The 14,764-nt window shown below is 36.1% G+C and overlaps 1 protein-coding gene across 7 annotated transcripts in view; it reads right to left on the bottom strand.

Annotated features, from left to right (window-relative positions):
* The window catches only part of RALYL (RALY RNA binding protein like), a 382,211-nt gene that overhangs the window by 57,782 nt on the left and 309,665 nt on the right, over positions 1–14,764 (bottom strand). The gene's annotated exons all lie outside the window — the stretch shown is intronic.

Genomic DNA, 14,764 nt, shown 5'->3' with positions numbered 1-14,764 from the left:
AAGCAGTCACTGTAAACAGGCATAGGCAATTGATTACTACCCATTGATATGCTACAGTACTGTCACAATGTGTTTAAAATAAGGATCCTACAGATTTCCCATTTAGTGTTATTCCCCTTGCAACCTGTCTTGGACAGACACTTTACAAGGTCTGATTAACCCAATTGTGCATTTTATTATTTTCTTTGCTGCTAAGTTTGCTTATATAAATGGCCATTATCTAAATTCCATCTTTGACATGGACTGAACATCCAGATGGACAAATTTTCAAGGTTTGCAGACAAACAGACAGGAAAACATGACTAGACTAAGGGCATGTGAATTTCTCTTTGACTTGTAAACAAATCATGCAATGACAGGAATATCCCAAAGTAAATTCTACTTTACTTGCATAATTGTTCTATTAAGATTACAGGCAAGACTTCTGCATTTGAGGCCTGACCCAAAATACATAAATCTTTATAATTACTTGTTAAAGAATCCTCTCCTCTCCTTCCCAAAACTGTTTACAGGACAAAGTGAGTAACAATAACAATATCAATGCAGTACACAAGCAAATAGATTTTAACCAAGGATTCTCCAAGTTTATTAATTATGAATCAACATATTCTTCCTCGTGGTGGTCACATAATTTCATCTTTGAGCACTTAGTAGGAAAAACACGTAGAATTTAAGGAATTTGTTAGAGTTCTTATTCTGACTTGTTGAAAAAACAAAACTGTCTGCCCTGCATCAGAGAAAGGGGTCAGGAACCAACATTTTTTAAGATGAGTCATCATTTTTTGTTACAACCTTCATATCAGAATTCCCAAGGAGGATTAGCTGAGTGTGTTGCTGACATCACACACTTTCTGTTTGACTATAAAAAGCATGAATAGTGACTGCAGTTTTCAAGGGGATTGCAAGCATTTTTATTTAAGCCAGATAGGAAAGTCAGGACAACTGAAAAGCATTTTGGACTTCAGTATTGTGTTAATGTATATTTTGATTGACTGATGTGGCTGACTTATTTACCTGTCAAGTATATCTTTTTTTGCACTGTACAACTTTAGGAACCAAAGTTTTAGCAGGATCAAGGACTTAGCAGAAATAGGTGTAGTGAAAGAATACTCACATTTATGGCTCACCCTGTTTATCAAAGCATTAAATTTTAAAATGACAAGAACATCTCAAGGGACCTTTCAAAAGAAATTTAGGTTTCCATTCACAGTAATCAAACATGGATTCTTTTTTCTCTGCATGCTGAGTTTGTGATTTGAAGTGATCAAAAAACATCTTTCTTCAGAACTTTTTAAGCAGTGTTAAATATTGTCATCTAATTTATTTTTAAAGCATTTGCATTATAACTTTTGCTACATCCCAATATTTCTATTCAATGTAAGCAAGCCTAATAAAACCATGTTTTAATTTACAGAAGAAATACAATTTCATATAACTTCTGCTACCTAATGAGTCTGAAAGAACAATTGCTGTGCACACTAGGTAATCCTTCTTTTCTGGTTTCTGTGACTTAATTTCAACCCAAGATAATTTTCGTGGACATTGTCAGTAACCATTGTCACACAGAATTAGGTAAGAAGCTCATTTTGTCTTCTGAAGCTACCATAAATATCTTTATAAATATTGGCACATTTTATCAAGAAACTCTGTCATATTCTGGAACAAATAAATGGTAGAATGACTGTATAGAAGACCTAATCTATCAAAAGTGTTTCAGAAAAAGAGGGAATGGAAGAATAATTTACAGGATTATCTCAACTTTTACAATTGTTCCTAATAAATTTAATAAGTTCTGCTCCCATCTGGTGGTTGACATTGCAATTGATAACTCTAATTAGAAAAACAACAACAACAAACTGTTGTCTTCATGAATATTGCATAATGTCAAATACTGTGTATTAGTTTTTGCTGTGCCTCAAGAAGTTGCATTCCACAGAGCTAAGTGCCCCTGTTATTTATTGAAACATAAAAATTCTAGCCCAAAATAAAATACATCACTCAAACCACGGATGGAAACTAACGTACTGCAAACTCAAAGTGTCATTTCTCAGCGCAAACTTAGTCTTTTGATGCAATAACTGACTTGGTGGATAAAAGGTAAGACAGATGATAGGTAAGACTTAGTCTCATTTTTAAAGCTCTTGATATTGCCTGATATGACAGCCTCATAATGAAGCTGAGAAAATAAAATCTAACCCCAGCATGACCCTGAACAAAGAATTATGTCAATGGGAAAGCAGGCCACATTAAATAATAGGAACACTCAGTTTTATTCTTTATTTAGTTTTGGTTTGCATAAATTATTTTTAAAAAATGTGACTGCCTGCAAAATAAGTAACAAAAAGCTGTTTTTTAATCATCTAGTGAATAGAGTTAAAATCTGAATTTTTTTTGATAAATTGAAGAATTAGTCTAAATTCAGTGTAATGAAATTTAAAAAAGAAAAGCAGAGTGAGAATTCAAGAAGAAGAACGTTCTATATATATATATATGAAATGAAGGACAACTGGCTGTGTATTGCAAAAAAAAGGTTTCAAGAGAGGAAGAACTGAGTAACAGAAGACTGCTAGTTATGGGGACATATTAAAAAATCTTTCCTCAGAGCTGATTGAGAAGTGTCCTTTAATCAGCACATGCTTCCTCTCTTCTAGTCTCAGATCATAGTTAATGAAAGTTCAAAACTGAAATATTCACTGTGAATATTCAGTGTGCTAAAACTAAATTTTAGTAATTACTGAAGAATTTATTCAATAAGAAAACTACTACACTAGTAAACACTCTAGGGATAAACAGATTGTCAAATAAGATTATCCCTTTGGCTACCAGACTCTCTCTATGCAGATCTATACATAATCCTTCATAGATATATAATACATATTTAGTCCCTTATGAAAGTATCACAACACATTATACATTCTGACTGATATCTTTTTTCTAATATTTTGTGACTTTTGACTAGTTTAATTATTTAAGATTGAGAATAATTTAGATCACTTCTTGAAGCATCAACTTTTCCCCAAGTCCATGAGGAAAAAGTTGTACCCAGAAGTTAACTGCCCAAGACATCTGGAGGCGATATGGATCTTACACAGCTTAATTTCTGGCGATAGAGAAAATTGAAATTATAGTTGGTCCCCATGAGACAACTTGATTTGAACATTTTCTGTCTAGGAACGCTTCTGCTCACCCTTGGGTTCGGTTTGCATTCATGCACTTATTCTGTATTTAATATGCTGCAAGACGGAGGTGTCTTTAGTCTTTTCAGTATTTTGAAGTGAAAGAAATGGAATGTTTGGCCCAGCATATATTTATATATGTATATAATAATACATGATTTGTAAGCATTTTATATGTCTGGACAACAGAAAATATGTGCAAGGGTTTTTTAAAATTAATTACATTAAATTTTATTTTATTCTATTTTTTAAAAACACTGCAAAATCACCGACTATTGATCCAGTGCATTTTATTTAGCCAGTTCTACTTACCACCTAACCCCATGACAGGGCAGTGCCATAGCACTATCTGCAGGAAAAGGTTTTGAGGGAGCACTTAGCACAGGATGCTGTTGACAATTCCTGATGTCAGCCTCTACAGATGTGCAGCACATGTACCAGAGGTATCAGGTGTACATAGCACATGACCAAATTTAGCTTGTTTCCTAGAAAAATCTGAATCTTACATCAGTTATAAACATGAAGTTCTCGACATATGTTTCAGGGGCCTCTAGGATTTTTTATCCCATGGGTAGTTAGGATAGATAACCTTTTAGCCATTAGTTAGCAGAATGTAGCTAATAATCTGTTTGGACTTATCTTTGAAGTTTGACAGTTGAAAAACTGAATAAAAGGTATCTTTCCTACAGAGAGGAGGTGCTTTAAAGGGACTGCCTCTTCCCTGTACTAATTTTCACAGCAGCAAGAGGTTAGTATGAGACTTAAACCAACATATGCAAAAGTTGGTTCTGATATACCAATGTACATTGTCATATTGGATACTGAATGCATTACTGTTATAACATGGGATGGAAGGGCTTTGGGGATGTGGTAGGAAAGGGTGGCCCGGAGAACTAAGGGCAACTAAAGGAAAAAAGGAAGTAGTTTCCAGTAATACTCATAAACGGGTGGCCTAAATTTTAGGCAGCAAGAAGAGAGGGAAACCTAAAAGTCCTAAGTAATTTAAAAGCTTTATCCTATCTAATTTTACAGGTTAGATTTTATTGTGTCTTCCTTTATGAATCCAAAAATTGCAAAGATAACATAAACAGTGGCACGGATTCTCATAGTTGACTAAATACTGGTAGTATGTCTGGGGAAAACTAAATTGTGACTTGGAGTGAAATTTATCCAGACTCTACATTTGAAAACCTTCTTAGATAGTTATGGATTCGTTTCCTCCCATGCCACCCAAGAGAAGCCTCCTGTTGCCAAACAGAGTGACAAACTAAACTATGTTTAACCCATACATCGCATCTGTGTGATGTTTCCAGTCATGAAGTAATTCACACTCAGATTCAAAGTGAGATTCTTGCAAATTTCCCAAACTGAAAATGTGCTCAATTTGGTGCCTTCATCCAAGAAAGCAAAGGAAACAAACCCTGAAGAATGAAAATAACTCCATGCCACTGACAATTTTTATTTGCTTATTCCTGTGATTTTTACTAGTTGCTGAATTTTGCAAAAAACTATGCTCCATACAAAAGAAGGAATTTTGAGAAAAATCTAGGGATATAAGTAGTGTGCCTTAGAGTTTTCTTCCTCACAGGTTTAATCATTCTTTGCATGAAGTTGATTTCACCTGACCCTATTCTGCTCTAAAGCAGGGTAAGAACATTCAGGTCAGTATGTACTGATCTAAAAACATCTAGAATGAGTTCATTGGAGTGGGTTGAACAAAACAGTGTTGACTGATCTAATACACACAATCAATACTACTTTGCTGTGTGGCTATTTGCAGTCCCAAATAGATGAAGGTTAATGCAGGCATTGCCTTTGAGGATCCCAAGGGTAGAGGCGTAATATCCTTTTTCCCTCAATGACACTACTAACACTTTAAAGCAGTAACAGGAGGGCCACTTCTCTGACAATGTAAGATTCGTGTTTGTCATACTGTTCCCTAGAATAATCTCACCCATGCAAAAAACTGAAAAATGCAACATACACTTTTATGACAATATGTATTAGAAAATGCTTGTTTCTTAGAACTCAAACCACTTATGATTATGAATATATTTTTTACTTTTCGGTAAAATAGCCAGCGCTTTTGCCAGAAGTTTTGGGAATACCGGCAACACAATCTACCAAAAAGGCATGCAATTTGTAACCTATTCTTTAAAAAACAAAATTACATTTATGCAGCAACAGCACTAAGTATTAGTTCTGGCAGGGTGGATAGCATATTTTCAAACAGTATGCTCCAACACTAACAGAATTCACCAAGAAATAAACCTGCATGGTAATTCTATTGTTACTGATTCAATGCATAATTATATGTTTCTGTTGTCCCTCTGTGATGGCACACAGCCTTCCATGCTATTTGTAATCTTACTTAACAATCAATTTTCTTTTAAATTAAGTATATGTTAAATTTCTTCTTCTAATATCATTCATAAGACTTTAAAATGTGTTACAGTCTCTCATTTATCCAACCTTCCTTATTTATTCACAGAGTACTAAATTTATAACCCAGCATAATATTTCTGTAGCTCTTTGTAAGCCACATAATGGTGCCCTTGCAGTACACCAGCAGCTCCCAGACCAAATTACAGCCTTCTGTTACATTATGTGAGAACCAATGCCTAATTGCAAGTCCACTAAGTGGTTCTCTGAAGCACAGTGTTCTGCATCTCTGATTACTGCAGCAATTAAGGGTTTACTAAACACCTGAAAACGAAGAATTCCACTGTGCATTTGCGATGCCAGGACAGGACCTCCTCTATTCTGTGTCATGAACCCTAGGTCGATTCTTTTAAGACTTAATAAGACAGTTTCTGAACAGCACTGTCTGCAAATCTGGATACTATTTCTATGATGTCTTCTTCACTAAAACTCAAATGTAGAAAAAATACCATGGTGTCAGTTTCTGATATCTTTTTAATATGTTGAAGGCACTATTCTTTTTAGCCTAACTGAAACACAGCAGAATACCTACAGAAGACATCATCTTCATACAGAAGACAACATGTAGAGTCCAAACTGTTTATTTCTTAAATGCAAGGATCTATGCAGTGATAAAGGGTAGAAATCTCACATGTAATAAGGGATAGGAATAGGGCTCAGGCTGTCAAGATTTAAAGTGAATGCATGACTAAAAGTACTATTTCTGTTTGCCTGCAGGTAAACCCACCAAGGCTCTGCACCTTTTAGAAATCTACATTTTGATTCATAAGACAAAGTTTTTTTCATTCATATTAGCAGCCAAAATTCTTGGATAAGAAAGGAGTCATAATAATTTCAATGCGATCAGAAAGTTGAGACTATGTTTTCTGTTCTACTGTGGTATAAACAGTGATTAAAAACCATGAAAAAAATAAGTTTGCAATTAGATACTTGATCTATAGTTTATTGCTTCAGGTTTCATAGCAGAAGGAAAAAGTAAGAAAGAAAATTAAACACCAGGAAAAAAACCCAACAATAATAAGAGAACAGACTATTCTTCAGATTTTCTAATCTCTAAGCATGAATGTGCTTATGGTGTCTAGGCTTTTGTGGAAGAAGACAACATCATTAATATGATATCATGTATCACCTGCAAGAGGAAGAGTTCTGAGAGAGGAAGAGGGATGCAGCTCCTGTGCAGATGCGTATAAGCTGCTGTCACTTCCTCTTAACAAAGGAAAAAAAAAAAAAACTGAAGAAAGACTGTAGAAATGTAAGGAATAACTTGAGGGGAGATTGCAACAAAGACAAGTGCTAGTCTTTATGTTGGACCTACTTCTAAACGGATCCATGTCAAGGACATAGTTTAAAAACTTGTAAAGGTGAAAAAAGAAAACATGAGAAAAATGTAAGATTTATCATATAGTGATGATCTGAGAGGCAAAACCTGCCCTAGTTCCCTTCTTAAGGGGAGTTAGCAGTATTTTTAATAGTGAAAAGGAAGATTTTAAAAAAAGAGAGTTTTGTTGTCCTTGTTGTTATTGGAGTTACCACACAGATTAGGAATAATATGACTGAATGAAGAAATCAAGATGCCAGTTGCATTTTTAAAATTTTGGTCTATTTCTTTATCTGTGATTTATTTCTAAACAAAGAGAAGTAAAAGGTTTTCTTGGATGTTGCTAAGGACCTGAGATATCTTTTTGTCCCATTTCCCCCATCTCTAAAGCTATCAAGTGCTGCAGATTCATACTCTGGATCATGTGAAAGGGCAAACTTAAACTTTGTCTGCCTCTCCCAACTGCTCTGAGCACCTGTATTGTTTTAAACATCTATGGGACCAAACTGATTGCATTTACACCACCATAATTCAGAAGTGAAGACCTGCATGTGCTGCCTTCCAGCAGCAGATTTTTTTTTGTTATTCCTATGATACTAGTTTTTTGACATGGGGGGTCTTTTCTTGAAAGAAAATAAAAAAACAAACAACAAAAAAAGGTGATTCACATCAAATTGAATCACTGCATCTGCTGTAGCTTTGTATTTGTACCTTTTACGATTTTTAATGTAATTGAGAATACTATTTAAATTCCCAACACAAGCAAAATTTATACTGTTCAAGTAAGAATTTGAAACAAAATTATACTTTTTCTGTACAGCAATGACTGTTTCAAATGTGACCACCAGCAACATTCTTTGATTAAATGAATGTAAATAGTATCCTACTGGACTTAAAATTCTCTCTATTTAAACATGTCTAGAAATGTGGGAGTTTTTTATGGAAGCTAAATCTTTTGTCAGGAGAAGAACTTCAGAACAACATTTATCTTAGATCCCTTCCACTGCACTGAAATAAAATAGCTTTTTTTCCATGAAGAAAGGTAATCAAAAGCATCAGGAGGATACTTTTCTGTAGAAAAATAATCACTTTGATTCAAAAGAAATATCACACTATATAGTCTTAATATGACATAGTCATAGAAAGATTATGTTCCATAAGCATAAATTATTTTTTCAGTCATTATATGGAATAAAGTAGGAATTGTAACCACAATTTGATGTAAAATTAAAGTATCAGAAAATACTTGATCAGGTTTTTCTGGACTGTGTCTTTAGTCTCTTGTAGGTCAGTAATAATGATGGACACACAAGTTCATTAAGAAAAAGAAAGTATAAAGGAAAAAGTTGTTGAAAATCTAGGACAGTATTCAGTTAAGAAAGATGCTTATATCTGCAGTTATTTTTATTATATGGCAGGTTTGAAAATATTAATACTACACTATCAGTGGCACACTACCACAGTAACTATGCAAAATACTGCAGTGTTCTAGTAGAATAGTAATGCTTGTTTGGCACAGAACTTGTGGAGTTTATGTTAACATGCTCAAGTGGGAGGAATGATCTCAAGAAGACTCCTAGACTAGAAGACAAAATCAAGTTGCCCATCATCATCCTTTTCATACTTTCTCTTGAAATGAAGGGTGCTCAGGAATGCTCAGCAAAACAACTCAAAATAATGGATGGCTCTGAGGCAAACCAAACCACAGCAAACTTTATAAACAATATTTTCAATAAATGTAAGAAGCAGAGAGCAAGTAGAGAAAGTCTGCAAACAATTCTTTCAGCCTCTTCTGTAAGACTGAAAACCCAAAGGAAATGCAAAATGTGCAACATAATTCTATAATTTTCATGTTAGAGATTATAAAGGTAAAATGTGCTGAGGAAATTGATAAAATATTTGTGTCTAAGAAAAATAAAACATTGACATAAAAAATAATCACACCATGTAAATAAAAGAACATCCCTTTCCAGTACACTAATATTAGACATTTAAATAAAATAATTTGTTCCAGAGGCCATGGGAGTTATGAAATTTTAAATTAAAGGCTGTTTAATGTAGCTAATTAGTAGCATGTTAAATCAAGCATGTTGAATATACATTTCAACTGCATTATGTGGAGAAGTGATTGGTAATGGGAAATCACTGTGCTATCTAATACCACTCAGGGAGTGCTGAACTGTACACCTGAAATTTCAGAGAACAGCTTGGAAAAAAAACTTGTCCTGGAGGGAAGTCTTTGCAGGATCACTGTATGCTACAGCTGGGCAATGCTGTGGGAACTCAACACCAGTGAGGGGTTCTGGTTACAGCTAAGCCAACACAGTGAGAGGCTATTTCACTCAGTTTGTTCTGGCTTTGTTAATCTATTCACTAAATCCATTCTGTTAATTGTCTCATTCCAGAATGTGCCTTAGCAAGATGGATCTTAGGCTAGGCAGCTTCATGCCCAGACAGCAGTAGGAATACTGGGAGGACTGGGGATTGAATAACTCCTATGGGAGTCTTCAAGATGTCACGCTGGCCCACAGCCAATTTTGTTTGTGGCCCTCTAAAGAAACTTGGAGTTTGGCAAGGGTGAAAATAATCCACATGGGGAGGGTTATTCTTAGATAGAACAGTCTTGGAAAAGTTTATAGGTCAACTACAACGTTAAACTGTGTAGAGCAAAGAGAGTGACCCTGGCAGTGCCCAGTAACTCACATTTCCATTTTTCTTTCAAATCCTAGTCCCCTGCTTTCCTACATTGTACAAATATCACTTTACTCTTGAGGATTTGTCTTTGGTCAACTAACTAGCTTTCTCATTAACTCCCCATGCCCCTTGTGTGGTCTCCAGCAGATCCCCACCACCACCTCATGCAGCAGAGCCTGCAGTAATTGTGCTCATTTTCATGACAATAAAAATGGCACCATTCTGCCAGCCTGTAGCATAGTGTTTTTGTTTTTTCAAAAGACTCAGAGGTAGGTGCTCCTGTCATCCTTCTCAAACCCTCTCAACCTTGTTACTACCAGAGGGGTGCCAGATAAGAATTTTAGCCATCCCCTCATGCTGACAGCCATTCAGAAAGGACATGCTGCATGTCCTGAGGGAAGGCCAGCCACAGGCAGCATGTGCACGGTGGCTCTGCTCCACCTGTGCTGGGGTGTGGGTCCACTCCTTGAGCAACGGGGAATGGTTGCACATCAACAGCCTCCAGAGACAGGAATTCCAAGAGCCTCATCTTATTTTAATAACTGAAACAAAGGCTTCTGAAATGGAGAAAAATCTTTCAGGCATGTACTTAACATGTCATATAACATGGTAGTGGACTGAAATGAACAACAAATAGTTCAAAACTTCTTTTATGATGTAGAGAAGCAGACTACCAGTCCATCAGAGCATTTGTGGTTGATTGTACTTTGGTATGTTGGAGCATAAACACAGAGGAAAAACACAGTAAATAGGCTTTCATATGGTGAGACAGAGTTGCTTTAGTGAACTATTGATCAAAACACCACTAAATTAAAAAGACAAAGTGTGATCTTTTATTTTATCAGAACATTGCTCCCAAAGAGTGCTTTAACACATTTGTGTCAGCACCTTTAATCTTCACCTTGTGTTTCAAAGGTACTAAGATGTGCCAGTAAAATTAATTTCTTCTGGAGGGTAGACCAACATAACAAGATGCAAAACCATTTTAAGATGCAGATTTTTTTTTAAGCATGTGGTTTTCTGCAGAAGTGCTGTGCTAAAAAGAAAATTCAGAAAAATTTTGAACCTTCTGCGATTTAAGTCCCCCCTCACGTACTGAACAGCAATGCAAATTAGGATGAATGCTGATGGAGCTTACACTTATGTTAGAATTTAGCTGATTCCTGAACACTACTCTAAGTACATTTTAAGATATTCATTGAGCATGCTTAAAATTAATAATGTGTTTAACAGTTTTCTGAAAAAAAGACTAAATTTTCTGAAAATATTTTTAAGGCCTAAACAAAAAATGGAAGTCCTTTTATTATTTACTTATCTGTCTTGCATCTAAAAAAAGTTATGTGCCTCACATTTAGGCTCACGCTAAGTTTCATGTAGGTAAGGTTAAACGAGATTATTTTCACACAGGTCATAAAACTAGAAAAGTTAAAATATAGGAATGTAGATCCTGAACTGAGACATTACAAAGCATTATACTGTTACAGGAAAAAATTAATCTAATGACTTAGACACACAAGCAAATTATGAGGATATAACACATCATAGACATCAGTTGCTCTGTATTAACGAGTTATGTGTATATCCACCTATAAATGTGGTACAAACTTCTCTTCAGAAATGGAGCATTCTTTGAACACTTTTGAAGCCTAAAGCACTTCAAAGTAAATAAAATCATGCAAGCCTGTGCAGCACTCGTGCTTACTTATATTAAAATTTTTTTAATATAAGTAATATATATATTTTAATATGTTGTCTCACATATCAAAAATACAATTTAAAAATCTGTGACAAAGGAGACTGAACAAATAACAGTTGTTATCCTTAATACTGTGTTGTACATAGTCACTGTTTTTCCATCTGATGTCTACCTTAGGACAGTTTCTTCTAGACAACTTTCCTGAACATGCTTATGAAAATTGTGCCGATAGTAAGTGTCAAATCTTGTTTAAATGACTGTCCTAGTTTCATCCTGGAACAGTGGATCCATTACAGTGGCCAGGTGTGGTGGTGTGTGCCTGTGGTCCCAGCTACTGGGAGACTGAGCCCACTGGATGGGATTGCTTGAGCCCAGGAGTTGTGGGCTACTCTGTGCTCTGCTGAGCGGGCCTGGCCACAACCCGAATATTGCTGAATAGCATTTTACATCATTGCCAGAGGTGGGGGAAAGGCACTTTTTCTCTGGTTTCTGGGAAGAAAGGCATTCCTTTTCCACTTGGAAGAAAGTGTGGTGTGGTGTGGTGTGGTGTGGTGTGGTGTGGTGTGGTGTGGTGTGGTGTGGTGTGGAAAAGCTGGTCAGTACTTGTCACAGGCTTTCCATGTAAATAATTTTTTGTCTTATACCTTTTGATATTAACATTTTTGTTGTTAGTGTTCCCTTTTTTTATCTCATTGTTTTCACTAAATTGTTCTTGTCTCAAACTGCAATTTTCACCCCTTTCTACCTCCAATTCTAAACTCCATCCCTGGAGCAGGAAGGAGGAAGGAAAAGGGCAGGAGTGAGCAAGCGGAATCTGGTTTGGGAGAATCTCAGGGAGCACTAAATTGGGAGTGTCATTGCTAAACCATGACAATGACCATACAGCACATCTCTTTCTACAGTAAATTTGCTATCTTGTCAAAGAAGAAAATTATATTGCTTCAGCATAATATGCTCCTGATATTTTTACCAATTTATTAACATCTTGGTCTTGATAAATTCATTTCTAATAATGTGTTACATTTCTTAGAATCAAAGCTAGTCTGACCTAGTATTCTGCTGAATATCTTCTTCTTAAAAATAGGTATAACACCTGCCTGTACCCATTGTTTCTTTACCTTACATGACCTCCATACATTTTTGGAAACAATCACTAATGTCGACACACAGATTCAGATAGTTCTTTGAACACACAGCAGTGAATGTTATCAGACCCTTTCCATTAAATTCACTTAGTCAAACACTGGTTAGCCATTTTTTTTTTTATTGCATACCCTCTGGTCAAAATTGACTTTCTTTAATAGCTGGTTAGCTAACCACTTGTGTTAATGAAAAAGAAGCCTTTTCTGTATCATCTACTATCTGCTCTCTTTTCCTCCTAACTAAAAATCAGAGGATGTTACTCTAATGACAATCTTTTTGTTACCTTTTATACTGTTAGGTGCTTTAGCCTTTCTGACATCCTGTAGGATGACTCTGCTCTTCTTTTCTACTTCCATGGGGTTTGGAGTCTACATTTGTACAATTCCTTTTTTCCTTTTCAATTTTTAGAATGTTAAAGAAAGTTGATGCTGTCATATTATTCCTTTGTTTGACTTTTTCTGCTTCAGGAGAATTTTCTGTTCTACCTTAAGCACAGTCAGTGTAAGATTTTCTGCACTTCTTTTGTCCCTCAAATTTCTTTCCAAGAGCCTTTCTACTCACCAGGTCTCTGAGCTCATTTAAGTCTGTCCTTTCTGAAATCCATTATCCTATTTCTACTGCTTACAGTTCTTCCTTTTAACAGTGACTGTTTTGTAACAACTAAATTTTTAACCGATGACTCTCTTGGTGCAACTCAAATCTAATGTAATCACTTCCCTCTTAACTTTCTCAGTCTCGTGGGTGGATCCTGGCCAGCAGCTAAGCACCCACATAGTCACTATCTCATTCCCCTACTATTGTCCCTTATCTGGCTGAAGGAGACACCAAAAGTGAAAAAGCCTCATGGATTGAGATGATTGCAGTTCAACAAGGAAAGGAAGGAGGGAAAAAAATCCAAGTGATGCAAAGGCAATTACTTTCCACCTCCCATAAACAGTCCAGGCAATCTCAAAGCAACGGCTGCTTTGGAAAAAAAACCTTCCCAATTTTTATTTCTGACTATATGAAAGAATATCTCTTTGGACAGGTTGGGTCAGCTGTCTCAGATATATTTCCTCACAACTTCTAGTCTACCCCAAGCCTACTAATTGCAAAGGCAGAACAGGAACAGGAGAAAACCATGAGGCTTGCAAACACTGTTCAGCAACAGCCAAAACATTGGTGTGTTTTAGTAACAAACCCAAAACACATATAGAATCCAATGAAGAAAGTTAACTCCATCCCAGTCAGATCCAGTACAGTGTTCTGAAATAAGTAAATGTTCTCAGTGTTGCCAAAATTTTATCAGTCATTGATCTTCTCACATATTAGGTTAAGCAATACTGACATAATCAAAGTTCCTTATTATCATACAATCATAGAATGGCTTGGGTTGGAAGGGACCTTAAAGATCATCTAGTTGCAACCACCCCACCATGGGCAGGGATGCCATCCACTAGATAAGATTGCTCAGGACCCCATCCAACATGGCCTTGAATATTTACAATGGGACATCCACGACCACCCTGGGCAACGTGTTCCAGTGCCTCACTACCCTCTGAGTATAGAATTTCTTCCTAACATCTAATCTAAATCCCTCCTCTTTTAGTTGAAGATTGTTCCCCTTTATATCCTAACACCATCAGCCCATGTAAAACGGTGTTCTCCTTCTATTTTATAAGCCCCCTGTAAGTACTTTCTTGCCCTTAGTACTCCAGAGCAGGACACAGTACTCCAGGTAGTGTCTTACAAGGTCAGAACAGAGAGGGAGAATGAAGGGGGAAATGGAAGGATTCTGTTACTTGCTCATAAAAGCCTCAGGATCTTCTAGGGAAACAGTTTGCACTGCATCCATGAAAGGACAAAATCTAAGATATTTTTCCTCTTTCCTCTAAAATTCGTTTAGAACTTTCCTCAGATCTCTCTCTTATCCTTATCTTTTCTGTAGAACAAGTATTTATGATAAAACCTTCAAAAGCTCAGAGGTGGAAATATAAATGCCAGATATCACAGAACATCTTTCAAAATCTTTTGAAATACTGGCACAGAGACAGAGTAGACCAGGCTTACCTGGAACACCTACAGAGTTAGCAGCTTGCAGTTGAGAGTAATGATGAAACAGGGATTCTCTTCTCCAAAAATAATATTTCTATCACTTCAGTTAAGGGCAGCTATATGATAAAACTTCAAATTTCTTCTATGTAGCATGGAGGCTCAGACCTAAAATGTTCCTGGTGGTCTTATTCTGAGATCCCACCCTTGAATTTCCATCTGAAGCCTTCAGACCAGACAAGGCATGAAAAAGTGCTGCTCAGG

This window comes from Aphelocoma coerulescens, chromosome 2, assembly GCF_041296385.1.
Source record: "Aphelocoma coerulescens isolate FSJ_1873_10779 chromosome 2, UR_Acoe_1.0, whole genome shotgun sequence".
Classification (NCBI taxonomy): domain Eukaryota; kingdom Metazoa; phylum Chordata; class Aves; order Passeriformes; family Corvidae; genus Aphelocoma; species Aphelocoma coerulescens.
This window is presented reverse-complemented; position numbering and strand designations above follow the sequence as displayed.